Genomic DNA, 13,440 nt, shown 5'->3' on the forward strand with positions numbered 1-13,440 from the left:
GCAGTATAAAAATACCTACAGCACCTTGTATTCCCAGGTGGTCTCCCATCCAAGTACTAACCAGGCCCAACACTGTTTATCTTACAAGATCAGATGAGATTGGGCATATCCAGTGTGGTTTGGCTGTAGATTATCTTTGTGGTTTCTGTTAGAACTTTTCTTCTTCTAACTACTGGTACATAAATGAATAAGTTTGAAAATTTCATGCATCAACAGAACGGTGTTGGCAGTATAAAAAAACATACAGCACCTTGTATTCCCAGGTGGTCTCCCATCTAAATACTAACCAGGCCCAACACTGCTTAGCTTTCAAGATCAGATGAGATTGGGTGTATCAAGTGTGGTGTGGCTGTAGATTAGCTTTATGGTTTCTGTTAGAACTTTTCTACTTCTACTTCTACTTCTACAAATACCTAAAGCACCTTGTATTCTCAGGTGGTCTCCCATCCAAGTACTAACCAGGCCCAACACTGCTTAGCTTCCAAGATCAGATGAGTTTGGGCGAATCCAGTGTGGTGTGGCTGTAGATAAGCTTTGTGGTTTCTGTTAGAACTTTTCTACTTCTAACTACTGGTACATAAATGAATCTGTTTGAAAATGGAATGCATCAACAGAACGGTGTTGGCAGTATAAAAATACCTACAGCATCTTGTATTCCCAGGTTGTCTCCCATCCAAGTACTAACCAGGCCAAACACTGCTTAGCTTCCGAGATCAGATGAGATTGGGCGTATCCAGCGTGGTGTGGCTGTAGATGAGCTTTGTGGTTTCTGTTAGAACTTTTCTACTTCTAACTACTGGTACATAAATGAATAAGTTTGAAAATGGAATGCATCAACAGAACGATGTTGGCAGTATAAAAAAAAACTACAGCACCTTATATTCCCAGGTGGTCTCCCATTAAAGTACTAACCAGGCCCAACACTGCTTAGCTCCCAAGATCAGATGAGATTGGGCGTATCCAATGTGGTGTGGCTGTAGATGAGCTTTGTGGTTTCTTTTAGAACTTTTCTACTTCTAACTACTGGTTCATAAATGAATAAATTTGAAAATGAAATGCATCAACAGAACGGTCTTGGCAGTATAAAAATACCTACAGCACCTTGTATTCCCAGGTGGTCTTCCATCCAAGTACTAACCAGGCCCAACACTGCGAGGCTTACAAGATCAGATGAGATTGCGCGTATCCAGTGTGGTGTGGCTGTAGATGAGCTTTGTGGTTTCTGTTAGAACTTTTCTACTTCTAACTACTGGTACATAAATGAATAAGTTTGAAAATGGAATGCATCAATAGAACGGTGTTGGCAGTATGAAAATACCTGCAGCTCCTTGTATTCCCATGTGGTCTCCCCCCAAGTACTAACCAGACCCAACACTGCTTAGCTTCCAAGATCAGATGAGATTGGGCGTATCCAGTGTGGTGCATCTGTAGATAAGCTTTGTGGTTTCTGTTAGAACTTTTCTACTTCTAACTACTGGTACATAAATGAATCTGTTTGAAAATGGAATGCATCAACAGAACGGTGTTGGCAGTATAAAAATACCTACAGCACCTTGTATTCCCAGGTGGTCTCCCATCCAAGTACTAACCAGGCCTAACACTGCTTAGCTTCCAAGATCAGATGAGATTGGGCATATCCAGTGTGGTGTGGCTGTAGATGAGCTTTGCAGTTTCTGTTAGAACTTTTCTACTTCTAGCTACTGGTTCATAAATGAATAAATTTGAAAATGGAATGCATCAACAGAACGGTGTTGGCAGTATAAAAATAGCTACAGCATCTTGTATTCCCAGGTGGTCTCCCATCCAAGTACTAACCAGGCCCAACACTGCTTAGCTTACAAGATCAGATGAGATTGGGCGTATCCAGTGTGGTGCGGCTGTACATGAGCTTTGTGGTTTCTGTTAGAATTTTTCTTCTGCTAACTACTGGAACATAAATGAATAAGTTTGAAAATGGAATGCATCAACAGAACGGTGTTGGCAGTATAAAAATACCTACTGCACCTTGTATTCACAGGTGGTCTACCACCCAAGTACTAACCAGGCTCAACACTGCTTAGCTTCCAAGATCAGATGAGATTGGGCGTATCCAGTGTGATGTGGCTGCAGATGAGCTTTGCGGTTTCTGTTAGAACTTTTCTACTTCTAACTACTGGTACGTAAATGAATAAGTTTGAAAATGGAATGGATCAATAGAACGGTGTTGGCAGTATGAAAATACCTACAGCTCCTTGTATTTCCAGGTGGTCTCCCACCCAAGTACTAACCAGGCCCAACACTGCTTAGCTTCCATGATCAGATGAGATTGGGCGAATCCAGTGTGGTGTGGCTGTAGATAAGCTTTGTGGTTTCTGTTAGAACTTTTCTACTTCTAACTACTGGTACATAAATGAATAAGTTTGAAAATGGAATGCATCAACAGAACGGTGTTGGCAGTATAAAAATACCTTAAGCACCTTGTATTCCCAGGTGGTCTCCCATCCAAGTACTAAGCAGGCCCAACACTGCTTAGCTTCCAAGATCAGATGAGATTTGGCAAATCCAGTGTTGCGCGGCTGTAGATGAGCTTTGTGGATTCTGTTAGAACTTTTCTACTTCTAACTACTGGTAAATAAATGAAAAAGTTTGAAAATGGAATGCATCAACAGAACGGTGTTGGCAGTATAAAAATACCTACAGCATCTTGTATTCGCAGGTGGTCTACCACCCAAGTACTAACCAGGCCCAACACTGCTTAGCTTCCAAGATCAGATGAGATTCGGCAAATCCAGTATGGTTTGACTGTAGATGAGCTTTGTTGTTTCTGTTAGAACTTTTCTACTTCTAACTACTGGTTCATAAATGAATAAGTTTGAAAATGGAATGCATCAACAGAACGGTGTTGTCAGTGTAAAAATACCTACAGCACCTTGTATTCCCAGGTGGTCTCCCATCCAAGTACTAACCAGGCCCAACACTGCTAAGCTTCCAAGATCAAATGAGATTGGGTGTATCCAGTGTGGTGTGGCTGTAAATGAGCTTTGTAGTTTCTGTTAGAACTTTTCCACTTCTAGCTACTGGTTCATAAATGAATAAATTTGAAAATGGAATGCATCAACAGAACGGTGTTGGCAGTATAAAAATACCTACAGCACCTTGTATTCCCAGGTGGTCTCCCATCCAAGTACTAACCAGGCCCAACACTGTTTAGCTTACAAGATCAGATGAGATTGGGCGTATCCATTGTGGTTTGGCTGTAGATGAGCTTTATGGTTTCTGTTAGAACTTTTCTACTTCTAAGTACTGGTACATAAATGAATAAATTTAAAAATGGAATGCATCAACAGAACGGTGTTGGCAGTATAAAAATACCTACAGCACCTTGTATTCCCAGGTGGTCTCCCATCCAAGTACTAACCAGGCCAAACACTGCTTAGCTTCCAAGATCAAATGAGATTGGGCGTATCCAGTGTGGTGTGGCTGTAGATGAGCTTTGTGGATTCTGTTAGAACTTTTCTACTTCTAACTACTGGTACATAAATGAATAAGTTTGAAAATGGAATGCATCAGTAGAACGGTGTTGGCAGTATAAAAATACCTACAGCTCCTTGTATTCCCAGGTGGTCTCCCATCCAAATACTAACCAGGCCCAACACTGCTTAGCTTCCAAGATCAGATGAGATTGGGTGTAGCAAGTGTTGTGTGGCTGTAGATTAGCTTTATGGTTTCTGTTAGAACTTTTCTACTTCTACTTCTACTTCTACTTATAAAAATACCTAAAGCACCTTGTAATCCCAGGTGGTCTCCCATCTAAGTACTAACCAGGCCCAACACTGCTTAGCTTCCAAGATCAGATGAGATTTGGCGTATCCAGTGTTGAGTGGCTGTAGATGAGCTTTGTGGATTCTGTTAGAACTTTTCTACTTCTAACTACTGGTACATAAATGAATAAGTTTGAAAATGGAATGCATCAATAGAACTGTGTTGGCAGTATGAAAATACCTACAGCTCCTTGTATTCCCAGGTGGTTTACCACCCAAGTACTAACCAGGCCCAACACTGCTTAGCTTCCAAGATCAGATGAGATTGGGCGTATCCAGTGTGGTGTGGCTGTAGATAAGCTTTGTGGTTTCTGTTAGAACTTTTCTACTTCTAACTACTGGTACATAAATGAATCTGTTTGAAAATGGAATGCATCAACAGAACGGTGTTGGCAGTATAAAAATACCTAAAGCACCTTGTATTCCCAGGTGGTCTCCCATCCAAGTACTAACCAGGCCCAACACTGCTTAGCTTCCAATATCATATGAGATTTGGCGTATCCATTGTTGAGTGGCTGTGGATGAGCTTTATGGATTCTGTTAGAACTTTTCTACTTCTAACTACTGGTAAATAAATGAATAAGTTTGAAAATGAAATACATCAACAGAACGGTGTTGGCAGTATAAAAATACCTACAGCATCTTGTATTCCCAGGTGGTATACCACCCAAATACTAACCAGGCCCAACACTGCTTAGCTTCCAAGATCAGATGAGATTGGGTGTATCCAGTGTGGTGTGGCTGTAGATGAGCTTTGTAGTTTCTGTTAGAACTTTTCTACTTCTAGCTACTGGTTCATCAATGAATAAATTTGAAAATGGAATGCATCAACAGAACGGTGTTGGCAGTATAAAGTACCTACAGCACCTTGTATACCCAGGTGGTCTCCCATCCAAGTACTAACCAGGCCCAACACTGTTTATCTTACAAGATCAGATGAGATTGGGCATATCCAGTGTGGTGTGGCTGTAGATTATCTTTGTGGTTTCTGTTAGAACTTTTCTACTTCTAACTACTGGTACATAAATGAATAAGTTTGAAAATGGAATGCATCAACAGAACGGTGTTGGCAGTATAAAAATACCTACAGCACCTTGTATTCCCAGGTGGTTTCCCATCCAAGTACTAACCAGGCCCAACACTGCTTAGCTTCCAAGATCAGATGAGATTGGGCGTATCCAGTGTGGTGTGGCTGCATATGAGCTTTGTGGTTTTTGTTAGAACTTTTCTACTTCTAACTACTGGTACATAAATGAATAAGTTTGAAAATGGAATGCATCAACAGAACGGTGTTGGCAGTATAAAAATACCTCCTGCTCCTTGTATTCCCAGGTAGTCTACCACCCAAGTACTAACCAGGCTCAACACTGCTTAGCTTCCAAGATCATATGAGTTTGGGCGTATCCAGTGTGGTGTGGCTGCAAATGAGCTTTGTGGTTTCTTTTAGAACTTTTCTACTTCTAACTACTGGTACATAAATGAATCTGTTTGAAAATGGAATGCATCAACAGAACGGTGTTGGCAGTATAAAAATACCTAAAGCACCTTGTATTCCCAGGTGGTCTCCCATTAAAGTACTAACCAGGCCCAACACTGCTTAGCTCCCAAGATCAGATGAGATTGGGCGTATCCAATTTGGTGTGGCTGTAGATGAGCTTTGTAGTTTCTTTTAGAACTTTTCTACTTCTAACTACTGGTTCATAAATGAATAAATTTGAAAATGGAATGCATCAACAGAACGGTCTTGGCAATATAAAAATACCTACAGTACCTTGTATTCCCAGGTGGTTTTCCATCCAAGTACTAACCAGGCCCAACACTGCGAGGCTTACAAGATCAGATGAGATTGGGCGTATCCAGTGTGGTGTGGCTGTAGATGAGCTTTGTGGTTTCTGTTAGAACTTTTCTACTTCTAACTACTGGTACATAAATGAATAAGTTTGAAAATGGAATGCATCAATAGAACGGTGTTGGCAGTATGAAAATACCTACAGCTCCTTGTATTCCCATGTGGTCTCCCCCCAAGTACTAACCAGGCCCAACACTGCTTAGCTTCCAAGATCAGATGAGATTGGGCGTATCCAGTGTGGTTTGGCTGTAGATGAGCTTTATGGTTTCTGTTAGAACTTTTCTACTTCTAAGTACTGGTACATAAATGAATAAATTTGAAAATGGAATGCATCAACAGAACGGTGTTGGCAGTATAAAAATACCTTGAGCACCTTGTATTCCCAGGTGGTCTCCCATCCAAGTACTAACCAGGCCCAACACTGCTTAGCTTCCAAGATCAGATGAGATTTGGCGTATCCAGTGTTGCGCGGCTGTAGATGAGCTTTGTGGATTCTGTTAGAACTTTTCTACTTCTAACTACTGGTAAATAAATGAAAAAGTTTGAAAATGGAATGCATCAACAGAACGGTGTTGGCAGTATAAAAATACCTACAGCATCTTGTATTCGCAGGTGGTCTACCACCCAAGTACTAACCAGGCCAAACACTGCTTAGCTTCCAAGATCAGATGAGATTCGGCAAATCCAGTATGGTTTGACTGTAGATGAGCTTTGTTGTTTCTGTTAGAACTTTTCTACTTCTAACTACTGGTTCATAAATGAATAAGTTTGAAAATGGAATGCATCAACAGAACGGTGTTGTCAGTATAAAAATACCTACAGCACCTTGTATTCCCAGGTGGTCTCCCATCCAAGTACTAACCAGGCCCAACACTGCTAAACTTCCAAGATCAAATGAGATTGGGTGTATCCAGTGTGGTGTGGCTGTAAATGAGCTTTGTAGTTTCTGTTAGAACTTTTCCACTTCTAGCTACTGGTTCATAAATGAATAAATTTGAAAATGGAATGCATCAACAGAACGGTGTTGGCAGTATAAAAATACCTACAGCACCTTATATTCCCAGGTGGTCTCCCATCCAAGTACTAACCAGGCCCAACACTGTTTAGCTTACAAGATCAGATGAGATTGGGCGTATCCAGTGTGGTTTGGCTGTAGATGAGCTTTATGGTTTCTGTTAGAACTTTTCTACTTCTAAGTACTGGTACATAAATGAATAAATTTGAAAATGGAATGCATCAACAGAACGGTGTTGGCAGTATAAAAATACCTACAGCACCTTGTATTCCCAGGTGGTCTCCCATCCAAGTACTAACCAGGCCCAACACTGTTTATCTTACAAGATCAGATGAGATTGGGCATATCCAGTGTGGTTTGGCTGTAGATTATCTTTGTGGTTTCTGTTAGAACTTTTCTTCTTCTAACTACTGGTACATAAATGAATAAGTTTGAAAATTTCATGCATCAACAGAACGGTGTTGGCAGTATAAAAAAACATACAGCACCTTGTATTCCCAGGTGGTCTCCCATCTAAATACTAACCAGGCCCAACACTGCTTAGCTTTCAAGATCAGATGAGATTGGGTGTATCAAGTGTGGTGTGGCTGTAGATTAGCTTTATGGTTTCTGTTAGAACTTTTCTACTTCTACTTCTACTTCTACAAATACCTAAAGCACCTTGTATTCTCAGGTGGTCTCCCATCCAAGTACTAACCAGGCCCAACACTGCTTAGCTTCCAAGATCAGATGAGTTTGGGCGAATCCAGTGTGGTGTGGCTGTAGATAAGCTTTGTGGTTTCTGTTAGAACTTTTCTACTTCTAACTACTGGTACATAAATGAATCTGTTTGAAAATGGAATGCATCAACAGAACGGTGTTGGCAGTATAAAAATACCTACAGCATCTTGTATTCCCAGGTTGTCTCCCATCCAAGTACTAACCAGGCCAAACACTGCTTAGCTTCCGAGATCAGATGAGATTGGGCGTATCCAGTGTGGTGCATCTGTAGATAAGCTTTGTGGTTTCTGTTAGAACTTTTCTACTTCTAACTACTGGTACATAAATGAATCTGTTTGAAAATGGAATGCATCAACAGAACGGTGTTGGCAGTATAAAAATACCTACAGCACCTTGTATTCCCAGGTGGTCTCCCATCCAAGTACTAACCAGGCCTAACACTGCTTAGCTTCCAAGATCAGATGAGATTGGGCATATCCAGTGTGGTGTGGCTGTAGATGAGCTTTGCAGTTTCTGTTAGAACTTTTCTACTTCTAGCTACTGGTTCATAAATGAATAAATTTGAAAATGGAATGCATCAACAGAACGGTGTTGGCAGTATAAAAATAGCTACAGCATCTTGTATTCCCAGGTGGTCTCCCATCCAAGTACTAACCAGGCCCAACACTGCTTAGCTTACAAGATCAGATGAGATTGGGCGTATCCAGTGTGGTGCGGCTGTACATGAGCTTTGTGGTTTCTGTTAGAATTTTTCTTCTGCTAACTACTGGAACATAAATGAATAAGTTTGAAAATGGAATGCATCAACAGAACGGTGTTGGCAGTATAAAAATACCTACTGCACCTTGTATTCACAGGTGGTCTACCACCCAAGTACTAACCAGGCTCAACACTGCTTAGCTTCCAAGATCAGATGAGATTGGGCGTATCCAGTGTGATGTGGCTGCAGATGAGCTTTGCGGTTTCTGTTAGAACTTTTCTACTTCTAACTACTGGTACGTAAATGAATAAGTTTGAAAATGGAATGGATCAATAGAACGGTGTTGGCAGTATGAAAATACCTACAGCTCCTTGTATTTCCAGGTGGTCTCCCACCCAAGTACTAACCAGGCCCAACACTGCTTAGCTTCCATGATCAGATGAGATTGGGCGAATCCAGTGTGGTGTGGCTGTAGATAAGCTTTGTGGTTTCTGTTAGAACTTTTCTACTTCTAACTACTGGTACATAAATGAATAAGTTTGAAAATGGAATGCATCAACAGAACGGTGTTGGCAGTATAAAAATACCTTAAGCACCTTGTATTCCCAGGTGGTCTCCCATCCAAGTACTAAGCAGGCCCAACACTGCTTAGCTTCCAAGATCAGATGAGATTTGGCAAATCCAGTGTTGCGCGGCTGTAGATGAGCTTTGTGGATTCTGTTAGAACTTTTCTACTTCTAACTACTGGTAAATAAATGAAAAAGTTTGAAAATGGAATGCATCAACAGAACGGTGTTGGCAGTATAAAAATACCTACAGCATCTTGTATTCGCAGGTGGTCTACCACCCAAGTACTAACCAGGCCCAACACTGCTTAGCTTCCAAGATCAGATGAGATTCGGCAAATCCAGTATGGTTTGACTGTAGATGAGCTTTGTTGTTTCTGTTAGAACTTTTCTACTTCTAACTACTGGTTCATAAATGAATAAGTTTGAAAATGGAATGCATCAACAGAACGGTGTTGTCAGTGTAAAAATACCTACAGCACCTTGTATTCCCAGGTGGTCTCCCATCCAAGTACTAACCAGGCCCAACACTGCTAAGCTTCCAAGATCAAATGAGATTGGGTGTATCCAGTGTGGTGTGGCTGTAAATGAGCTTTGTAGTTTCTGTTAGAACTTTTCCACTTCTAGCTACTGGTTCATAAATGAATAAATTTGAAAATGGAATGCATCAACAGAACGGTGTTGGCAGTATAAAAATACCTACAGCACCTTGTATTCCCAGGTGGTCTCCCATCCAAGTACTAACCAGGCCCAACACTGTTTAGCTTACAAGATCAGATGAGATTGGGCGTATCCATTGTGGTTTGGCTGTAGATGAGCTTTATGGTTTCTGTTAGAACTTTTCTACTTCTAAGTACTGGTACATAAATGAATAAATTTAAAAATGGAATGCATCAACAGAACGGTGTTGGCAGTATAAAAATACCTACAGCACCTTGTATTCCCAGGTGGTCTCCCATCCAAGTACTAACCAGGCCAAACACTGCTTAGCTTCCAAGATCAAATGAGATTGGGCGTATCCAGTGTGGTGTGGCTGTAGATGAGCTTTGTGGATTCTGTTAGAACTTTTCTACTTCTAACTACTGGTACATAAATGAATAAGTTTGAAAATGGAATGCATCAGTAGAACGGTGTTGGCAGTATAAAAATACCTACAGCTCCTTGTATTCCCAGGTGGTCTCCCATCCAAATACTAACCAGGCCCAACACTGCTTAGCTTCCAAGATCAGATGAGATTGGGTGTAGCAAGTGTTGTGTGGCTGTAGATTAGCTTTATGGTTTCTGTTAGAACTTTTCTACTTCTACTTCTACTTCTACTTATAAAAATACCTAAAGCACCTTGTAATCCCAGGTGGTCTCCCATCTAAGTACTAACCAGGCCCAACACTGCTTAGCTTCCAAGATCAGATGAGATTTGGCGTATCCAGTGTTGAGTGGCTGTAGATGAGCTTTGTGGATTCTGTTAGAACTTTTCTACTTCTAACTACTGGTACATAAATGAATAAGTTTGAAAATGGAATGCATCAATAGAACTGTGTTGGCAGTATGAAAATACCTACAGCTCCTTGTATTTCCAGGTGGTCTCCCACCCAAGTACTAACCAGGCCCAACACTGCTTAGCTTCCATGATCAGATGAGATTGGGCGAATCCAGTGTGGTGTGGCTGTAGATAAGCTTTGTGGTTTCTGTTAGAACTTTTCTACTTCTAACTACTGGTACATAAATGAATAAGTTTGAAAATGGAATGCATCAACAGAACGGTGTTGGCAGTATAAAAATACCTTAAGCACCTTGTATTCCCAGGTGGTCTCCCATCCAAGTACTAAGCAGGCCCAACACTGCTTAGCTTCCAAGATCAGATGAGATTTGGCAAATCCAGTGTTGCGCGGCTGTAGATGAGCTTTGTGGATTCTGTTAGAACTTTTCTACTTCTAACTACTGGTAAATAAATGAAAAAGTTTGAAAATGGAATGCATCAACAGAACGGTGTTGGCAGTATAAAAATACCTACAGCATCTTGTATTCGCAGGTGGTCTACCACCCAAGTACTAACCAGGCCCAACACTGCTTAGCTTCCAAGATCAGATGAGATTCGGCAAATCCAGTATGGTTTGACTGTAGATGAGCTTTGTTGTTTCTGTTAGAACTTTTCTACTTCTAACTACTGGTTCATAAATGAATAAGTTTGAAAATGGAATGCATCAACAGAACGGTGTTGTCAGTGTAAAAATACCTACAGCACCTTGTATTCCCAGGTGGTCTCCCATCCAAGTACTAACCAGGCCCAACACTGCTAAGCTTCCAAGATCAAATGAGATTGGGTGTATCCAGTGTGGTGTGGCTGTAAATGAGCTTTGTAGTTTCTGTTAGAACTTTTCCACTTCTAGCTACTGGTTCATAAATGAATAAATTTGAAAATGGAATGCATCAACAGAACGGTGTTGGCAGTATAAAAATACCTACAGCACCTTGTATTCCCAGGTGGTCTCCCATCCAAGTACTAACCAGGCCCAACACTGTTTAGCTTACAAGATCAGATGAGATTGGGCGTATCCATTGTGGTTTGGCTGTAGATGAGCTTTATGGTTTCTGTTAGAACTTTTCTACTTCTAAGTACTGGTACATAAATGAATAAATTTAAAAATGGAATGCATCAACAGAACGGTGTTGGCAGTATAAAAATACCTACAGCACCTTGTATTCCCAGGTGGTCTCCCATCCAAGTACTAACCAGGCCAAACACTGCTTAGCTTCCAAGATCAAATGAGATTGGGCGTATCCAGTGTGGTGTGGCTGTAGATGAGCTTTGTGGATTCTGTTAGAACTTTTCTACTTCTAACTACTGGTACATAAATGAATAAGTTTGAAAATGGAATGCATCAGTAGAACGGTGTTGGCAGTATAAAAATACCTACAGCTCCTTGTATTCCCAGGTGGTCTCCCATCCAAATACTAACCAGGCCCAACACTGCTTAGCTTCCAAGATCAGATGAGATTGGGTGTAGCAAGTGTTGTGTGGCTGTAGATTAGCTTTATGGTTTCTGTTAGAACTTTTCTACTTCTACTTCTACTTCTACTTATAAAAATACCTAAAGCACCTTGTAATCCCAGGTGGTCTCCCATCTAAGTACTAACCAGGCCCAACACTGCTTAGCTTCCAAGATCAGATGAGATTTGGCGTATCCAGTGTTGAGTGGCTGTAGATGAGCTTTGTGGATTCTGTTAGAACTTTTCTACTTCTAACTACTGGTACATAAATGAATAAGTTTGAAAATGGAATGCATCAATAGAACTGTGTTGGCAGTATGAAAATACCTACAGCTCCTTGTATTCCCAGGTGGTTTACCACCCAAGTACTAACCAGGCCCAACACTGCTTAGCTTCCAAGATCAGATGAGATTGGGCGTATCCAGTGTGGTGTGGCTGTAGATAAGCTTTGTGGTTTCTGTTAGAACTTTTCTACTTCTAACTACTGGTACATAAATGAATCTGTTTGAAAATGGAATGCATCAACAGAACGGTGTTGGCAGTATAAAAATACCTAAAGCACCTTGTATTCCCAGGTGGTCTCCCATCCAAGTACTAACCAGGCCCAACACTGCTTAGCTTCCAATATCATATGAGATTTGGCGTATCCATTGTTGAGTGGCTGTGGATGAGCTTTATAGATTCTGTTAGAACTTTTCTACTTCTAACTACTGGTAAATAAATGAATAAGTTTGAAAATGAAATACATCAACAGAACGGTGTTGGCAGTATAAAAATACCTACAGCATCTTGTATTCCCAGGTGGTATACCACCCAAATACTAACCAGGCCCAACACTGCTTAGCTTCCAAGATCAGATGAGATTGGGTGTATCCAGTGTGGTGTGGCTGTAGATGAGCTTTGTAGTTTCTGTTAGAACTTTTCTACTTCTAGCTACTGGTTCATAAATGAATAAATTTGAAAATGGAATGCATCAACAGAACGGTGTTGGCAGTATAAAGTACCTACAGCACCTTGTATACCCAGGTGGTCTCCCATCCAAGTACTAACCAGGCCCAACACTGTTTATCTTACAAGATCAGATGAGATTGGGCATATCCAGTGTGGTGTGGCTGTAGATTATCTTTGTGGTTTCTGTTAGAACTTTTCTACTTCTAACTACTGGTACATAAATGAATAAGTTTGAAAATGGAATGCATCAACAGAACGGTGTTGGCAGTATAAAAATACCTACAGCACCTTGTATTCCCAGGTGGTTTCCCATCCAAGTACTAACCAGGCCCAACACTGCTTAGCTTCCAAGATCAGATGAGATTGGGCGTATCCAGTGTGGTGTGGCTGCATATGAGCTTTGTGGTTTTTGTTAGAACTTTTCTACTTCTAACTACTGGTACATAAATGAATAAGTTTGAAAATGGAATGCATCAACAGAACGGTGTTGGCAGTATAAAAATACCTCCTGCTCCTTGTATTCCCAGGTAGTCTACCACCCAAGTACTAACCAGGCTCAACACTGCTTAGCTTCCAAGATCATATGAGTTTGGGCGTATCCAGTGTGGTGTGGCTGCAAATGAGCTTTGTGGTTTCTTTTAGAACTTTTCTACTTCTAACTACTGGTACATAAATGAATCTGTTTGAAAATGGAATGCATCAACAGAACGGTGTTGGCAGTATAAAAATACCTAAAGCACCTTGTATTCCCAGGTGGTCTCCCATTAAAGTACTAACCAGGCCCAACACTGCTTAGCTCCCAAGATCAGATGAGATTGGGCGTATCCAATTTGGTGTGGCTGTAGATGAGC

At 40.9% G+C, this 13,440-nt stretch overlaps 11 non-coding genes and 45 pseudogenes across 11 annotated transcripts; all 56 read right to left on the reverse strand.

Annotated features, from left to right (window-relative positions):
* Positions 1–12: 12 nt before the first annotated feature.
* On the reverse strand, positions 13–131 carry LOC134889362 (5S ribosomal RNA; annotated as a pseudogene).
* Positions 132–238: 107 nt separating this feature from the next.
* On the reverse strand, positions 239–357 carry LOC134889903 (5S ribosomal RNA; annotated as a pseudogene).
* Positions 358–410: 53 nt separating this feature from the next.
* On the reverse strand, positions 411–529 carry LOC134891083 (5S ribosomal RNA; annotated as a pseudogene).
* Positions 530–636: 107 nt separating this feature from the next.
* Positions 637–755, reverse strand: LOC134896461 (5S ribosomal RNA; annotated as a pseudogene).
* Positions 756–863: 108 nt separating this feature from the next.
* On the reverse strand, positions 864–982 carry LOC134888529 (5S ribosomal RNA; annotated as a pseudogene).
* Positions 983–1,089: 107 nt separating this feature from the next.
* On the reverse strand, positions 1,090–1,208 carry LOC134895663 (5S ribosomal RNA; annotated as a pseudogene).
* A 107-nt stretch (positions 1,209–1,315) lies between these two features.
* LOC134897505 (5S ribosomal RNA) lies at positions 1,316–1,433 on the reverse strand (annotated as a pseudogene).
* A 107-nt stretch (positions 1,434–1,540) lies between these two features.
* LOC134884453 (5S ribosomal RNA) lies at positions 1,541–1,659 on the reverse strand. Its single transcript, XR_010168600.1, has one exon. It is a non-coding gene; the product is annotated as a 5S ribosomal RNA (ribosomal RNA).
* Positions 1,660–1,766: 107 nt separating this feature from the next.
* On the reverse strand, positions 1,767–1,885 carry LOC134895381 (5S ribosomal RNA; annotated as a pseudogene).
* Positions 1,886–1,992: 107 nt separating this feature from the next.
* LOC134892799 (5S ribosomal RNA) lies at positions 1,993–2,111 on the reverse strand (annotated as a pseudogene).
* Positions 2,112–2,218: 107 nt separating this feature from the next.
* Positions 2,219–2,337, reverse strand: LOC134894037 (5S ribosomal RNA; annotated as a pseudogene).
* A 333-nt stretch (positions 2,338–2,670) lies between these two features.
* LOC134897029 (5S ribosomal RNA) lies at positions 2,671–2,789 on the reverse strand (annotated as a pseudogene).
* Positions 2,790–2,896: 107 nt separating this feature from the next.
* On the reverse strand, positions 2,897–3,015 carry LOC135070479 (5S ribosomal RNA). The gene has a single exon (XR_010256644.1). It is a non-coding gene; the product is annotated as a 5S ribosomal RNA (ribosomal RNA).
* Positions 3,016–3,122: 107 nt separating this feature from the next.
* LOC134890080 (5S ribosomal RNA) lies at positions 3,123–3,241 on the reverse strand (annotated as a pseudogene).
* Positions 3,242–3,348: 107 nt separating this feature from the next.
* On the reverse strand, positions 3,349–3,467 carry LOC134884342 (5S ribosomal RNA). The gene has a single exon (XR_010168493.1). It is a non-coding gene; the product is annotated as a 5S ribosomal RNA (ribosomal RNA).
* A 107-nt stretch (positions 3,468–3,574) lies between these two features.
* LOC134893507 (5S ribosomal RNA) lies at positions 3,575–3,693 on the reverse strand (annotated as a pseudogene).
* Positions 3,694–3,752: 59 nt separating this feature from the next.
* On the reverse strand, positions 3,753–3,871 carry LOC134897425 (5S ribosomal RNA; annotated as a pseudogene).
* Positions 3,872–3,978: 107 nt separating this feature from the next.
* LOC134887809 (5S ribosomal RNA) lies at positions 3,979–4,097 on the reverse strand (annotated as a pseudogene).
* Positions 4,098–4,430: 333 nt separating this feature from the next.
* LOC134891683 (5S ribosomal RNA) lies at positions 4,431–4,549 on the reverse strand (annotated as a pseudogene).
* Positions 4,550–4,655: 106 nt separating this feature from the next.
* LOC134893166 (5S ribosomal RNA) lies at positions 4,656–4,774 on the reverse strand (annotated as a pseudogene).
* A 107-nt stretch (positions 4,775–4,881) lies between these two features.
* Positions 4,882–5,000, reverse strand: LOC134885683 (5S ribosomal RNA). Its single transcript, XR_010169793.1, has one exon. It is a non-coding gene; the product is annotated as a 5S ribosomal RNA (ribosomal RNA).
* A 107-nt stretch (positions 5,001–5,107) lies between these two features.
* LOC134898486 (5S ribosomal RNA) lies at positions 5,108–5,226 on the reverse strand (annotated as a pseudogene).
* A 107-nt stretch (positions 5,227–5,333) lies between these two features.
* On the reverse strand, positions 5,334–5,452 carry LOC134894908 (5S ribosomal RNA; annotated as a pseudogene).
* Positions 5,453–5,559: 107 nt separating this feature from the next.
* Positions 5,560–5,678, reverse strand: LOC134897508 (5S ribosomal RNA; annotated as a pseudogene).
* Positions 5,679–5,785: 107 nt separating this feature from the next.
* LOC134888105 (5S ribosomal RNA) lies at positions 5,786–5,903 on the reverse strand (annotated as a pseudogene).
* A 107-nt stretch (positions 5,904–6,010) lies between these two features.
* LOC134897739 (5S ribosomal RNA) lies at positions 6,011–6,129 on the reverse strand (annotated as a pseudogene).
* Positions 6,130–6,236: 107 nt separating this feature from the next.
* LOC134898173 (5S ribosomal RNA) lies at positions 6,237–6,355 on the reverse strand (annotated as a pseudogene).
* Positions 6,356–6,462: 107 nt separating this feature from the next.
* On the reverse strand, positions 6,463–6,581 carry LOC135067863 (5S ribosomal RNA). The gene has a single exon (XR_010254072.1). It is a non-coding gene; the product is annotated as a 5S ribosomal RNA (ribosomal RNA).
* A 107-nt stretch (positions 6,582–6,688) lies between these two features.
* Positions 6,689–6,807, reverse strand: LOC134887556 (5S ribosomal RNA; annotated as a pseudogene).
* A 107-nt stretch (positions 6,808–6,914) lies between these two features.
* Positions 6,915–7,033, reverse strand: LOC134889360 (5S ribosomal RNA; annotated as a pseudogene).
* Positions 7,034–7,140: 107 nt separating this feature from the next.
* LOC134889902 (5S ribosomal RNA) lies at positions 7,141–7,259 on the reverse strand (annotated as a pseudogene).
* A 53-nt stretch (positions 7,260–7,312) lies between these two features.
* On the reverse strand, positions 7,313–7,431 carry LOC134891082 (5S ribosomal RNA; annotated as a pseudogene).
* A 107-nt stretch (positions 7,432–7,538) lies between these two features.
* Positions 7,539–7,657, reverse strand: LOC134898219 (5S ribosomal RNA; annotated as a pseudogene).
* Positions 7,658–7,764: 107 nt separating this feature from the next.
* Positions 7,765–7,883, reverse strand: LOC134884451 (5S ribosomal RNA). The gene has a single exon (XR_010168598.1). It is a non-coding gene; the product is annotated as a 5S ribosomal RNA (ribosomal RNA).
* Positions 7,884–7,990: 107 nt separating this feature from the next.
* On the reverse strand, positions 7,991–8,109 carry LOC134895382 (5S ribosomal RNA; annotated as a pseudogene).
* A 107-nt stretch (positions 8,110–8,216) lies between these two features.
* On the reverse strand, positions 8,217–8,335 carry LOC134892796 (5S ribosomal RNA; annotated as a pseudogene).
* Positions 8,336–8,442: 107 nt separating this feature from the next.
* Positions 8,443–8,561, reverse strand: LOC134894034 (5S ribosomal RNA; annotated as a pseudogene).
* Positions 8,562–8,894: 333 nt separating this feature from the next.
* LOC134897027 (5S ribosomal RNA) lies at positions 8,895–9,013 on the reverse strand (annotated as a pseudogene).
* A 107-nt stretch (positions 9,014–9,120) lies between these two features.
* Positions 9,121–9,239, reverse strand: LOC135070482 (5S ribosomal RNA). The gene has a single exon (XR_010256645.1). It is a non-coding gene; the product is annotated as a 5S ribosomal RNA (ribosomal RNA).
* Positions 9,240–9,346: 107 nt separating this feature from the next.
* Positions 9,347–9,465, reverse strand: LOC134890078 (5S ribosomal RNA; annotated as a pseudogene).
* Positions 9,466–9,572: 107 nt separating this feature from the next.
* LOC134884343 (5S ribosomal RNA) lies at positions 9,573–9,691 on the reverse strand. The gene has a single exon (XR_010168494.1). It is a non-coding gene; the product is annotated as a 5S ribosomal RNA (ribosomal RNA).
* A 107-nt stretch (positions 9,692–9,798) lies between these two features.
* LOC134893509 (5S ribosomal RNA) lies at positions 9,799–9,917 on the reverse strand (annotated as a pseudogene).
* A 59-nt stretch (positions 9,918–9,976) lies between these two features.
* Positions 9,977–10,095, reverse strand: LOC134897426 (5S ribosomal RNA; annotated as a pseudogene).
* A 107-nt stretch (positions 10,096–10,202) lies between these two features.
* LOC134894035 (5S ribosomal RNA) lies at positions 10,203–10,321 on the reverse strand (annotated as a pseudogene).
* Positions 10,322–10,654: 333 nt separating this feature from the next.
* On the reverse strand, positions 10,655–10,773 carry LOC134897028 (5S ribosomal RNA; annotated as a pseudogene).
* Positions 10,774–10,880: 107 nt separating this feature from the next.
* Positions 10,881–10,999, reverse strand: LOC135070483 (5S ribosomal RNA). Its single transcript, XR_010256646.1, has one exon. It is a non-coding gene; the product is annotated as a 5S ribosomal RNA (ribosomal RNA).
* A 107-nt stretch (positions 11,000–11,106) lies between these two features.
* Positions 11,107–11,225, reverse strand: LOC134890079 (5S ribosomal RNA; annotated as a pseudogene).
* A 107-nt stretch (positions 11,226–11,332) lies between these two features.
* Positions 11,333–11,451, reverse strand: LOC134884344 (5S ribosomal RNA). The gene has a single exon (XR_010168495.1). It is a non-coding gene; the product is annotated as a 5S ribosomal RNA (ribosomal RNA).
* Positions 11,452–11,558: 107 nt separating this feature from the next.
* Positions 11,559–11,677, reverse strand: LOC134893510 (5S ribosomal RNA; annotated as a pseudogene).
* A 59-nt stretch (positions 11,678–11,736) lies between these two features.
* LOC134897427 (5S ribosomal RNA) lies at positions 11,737–11,855 on the reverse strand (annotated as a pseudogene).
* Positions 11,856–11,962: 107 nt separating this feature from the next.
* On the reverse strand, positions 11,963–12,081 carry LOC134887810 (5S ribosomal RNA; annotated as a pseudogene).
* A 333-nt stretch (positions 12,082–12,414) lies between these two features.
* LOC134891684 (5S ribosomal RNA) lies at positions 12,415–12,533 on the reverse strand (annotated as a pseudogene).
* A 106-nt stretch (positions 12,534–12,639) lies between these two features.
* On the reverse strand, positions 12,640–12,758 carry LOC134893167 (5S ribosomal RNA; annotated as a pseudogene).
* A 107-nt stretch (positions 12,759–12,865) lies between these two features.
* LOC134885684 (5S ribosomal RNA) lies at positions 12,866–12,984 on the reverse strand. Its single transcript, XR_010169794.1, has one exon. It is a non-coding gene; the product is annotated as a 5S ribosomal RNA (ribosomal RNA).
* Positions 12,985–13,091: 107 nt separating this feature from the next.
* LOC134898487 (5S ribosomal RNA) lies at positions 13,092–13,210 on the reverse strand (annotated as a pseudogene).
* A 107-nt stretch (positions 13,211–13,317) lies between these two features.
* Positions 13,318–13,436, reverse strand: LOC134894909 (5S ribosomal RNA; annotated as a pseudogene).
* Between the last annotated feature and the right edge of the window lie 4 nt (positions 13,437–13,440).

The sequence above is a fragment of the Pseudophryne corroboree genome, chromosome 3, assembly GCF_028390025.1.
Source record: "Pseudophryne corroboree isolate aPseCor3 chromosome 3, aPseCor3.hap2, whole genome shotgun sequence".
NCBI lineage: Eukaryota > Metazoa > Chordata > Amphibia > Anura > Myobatrachidae > Pseudophryne > Pseudophryne corroboree.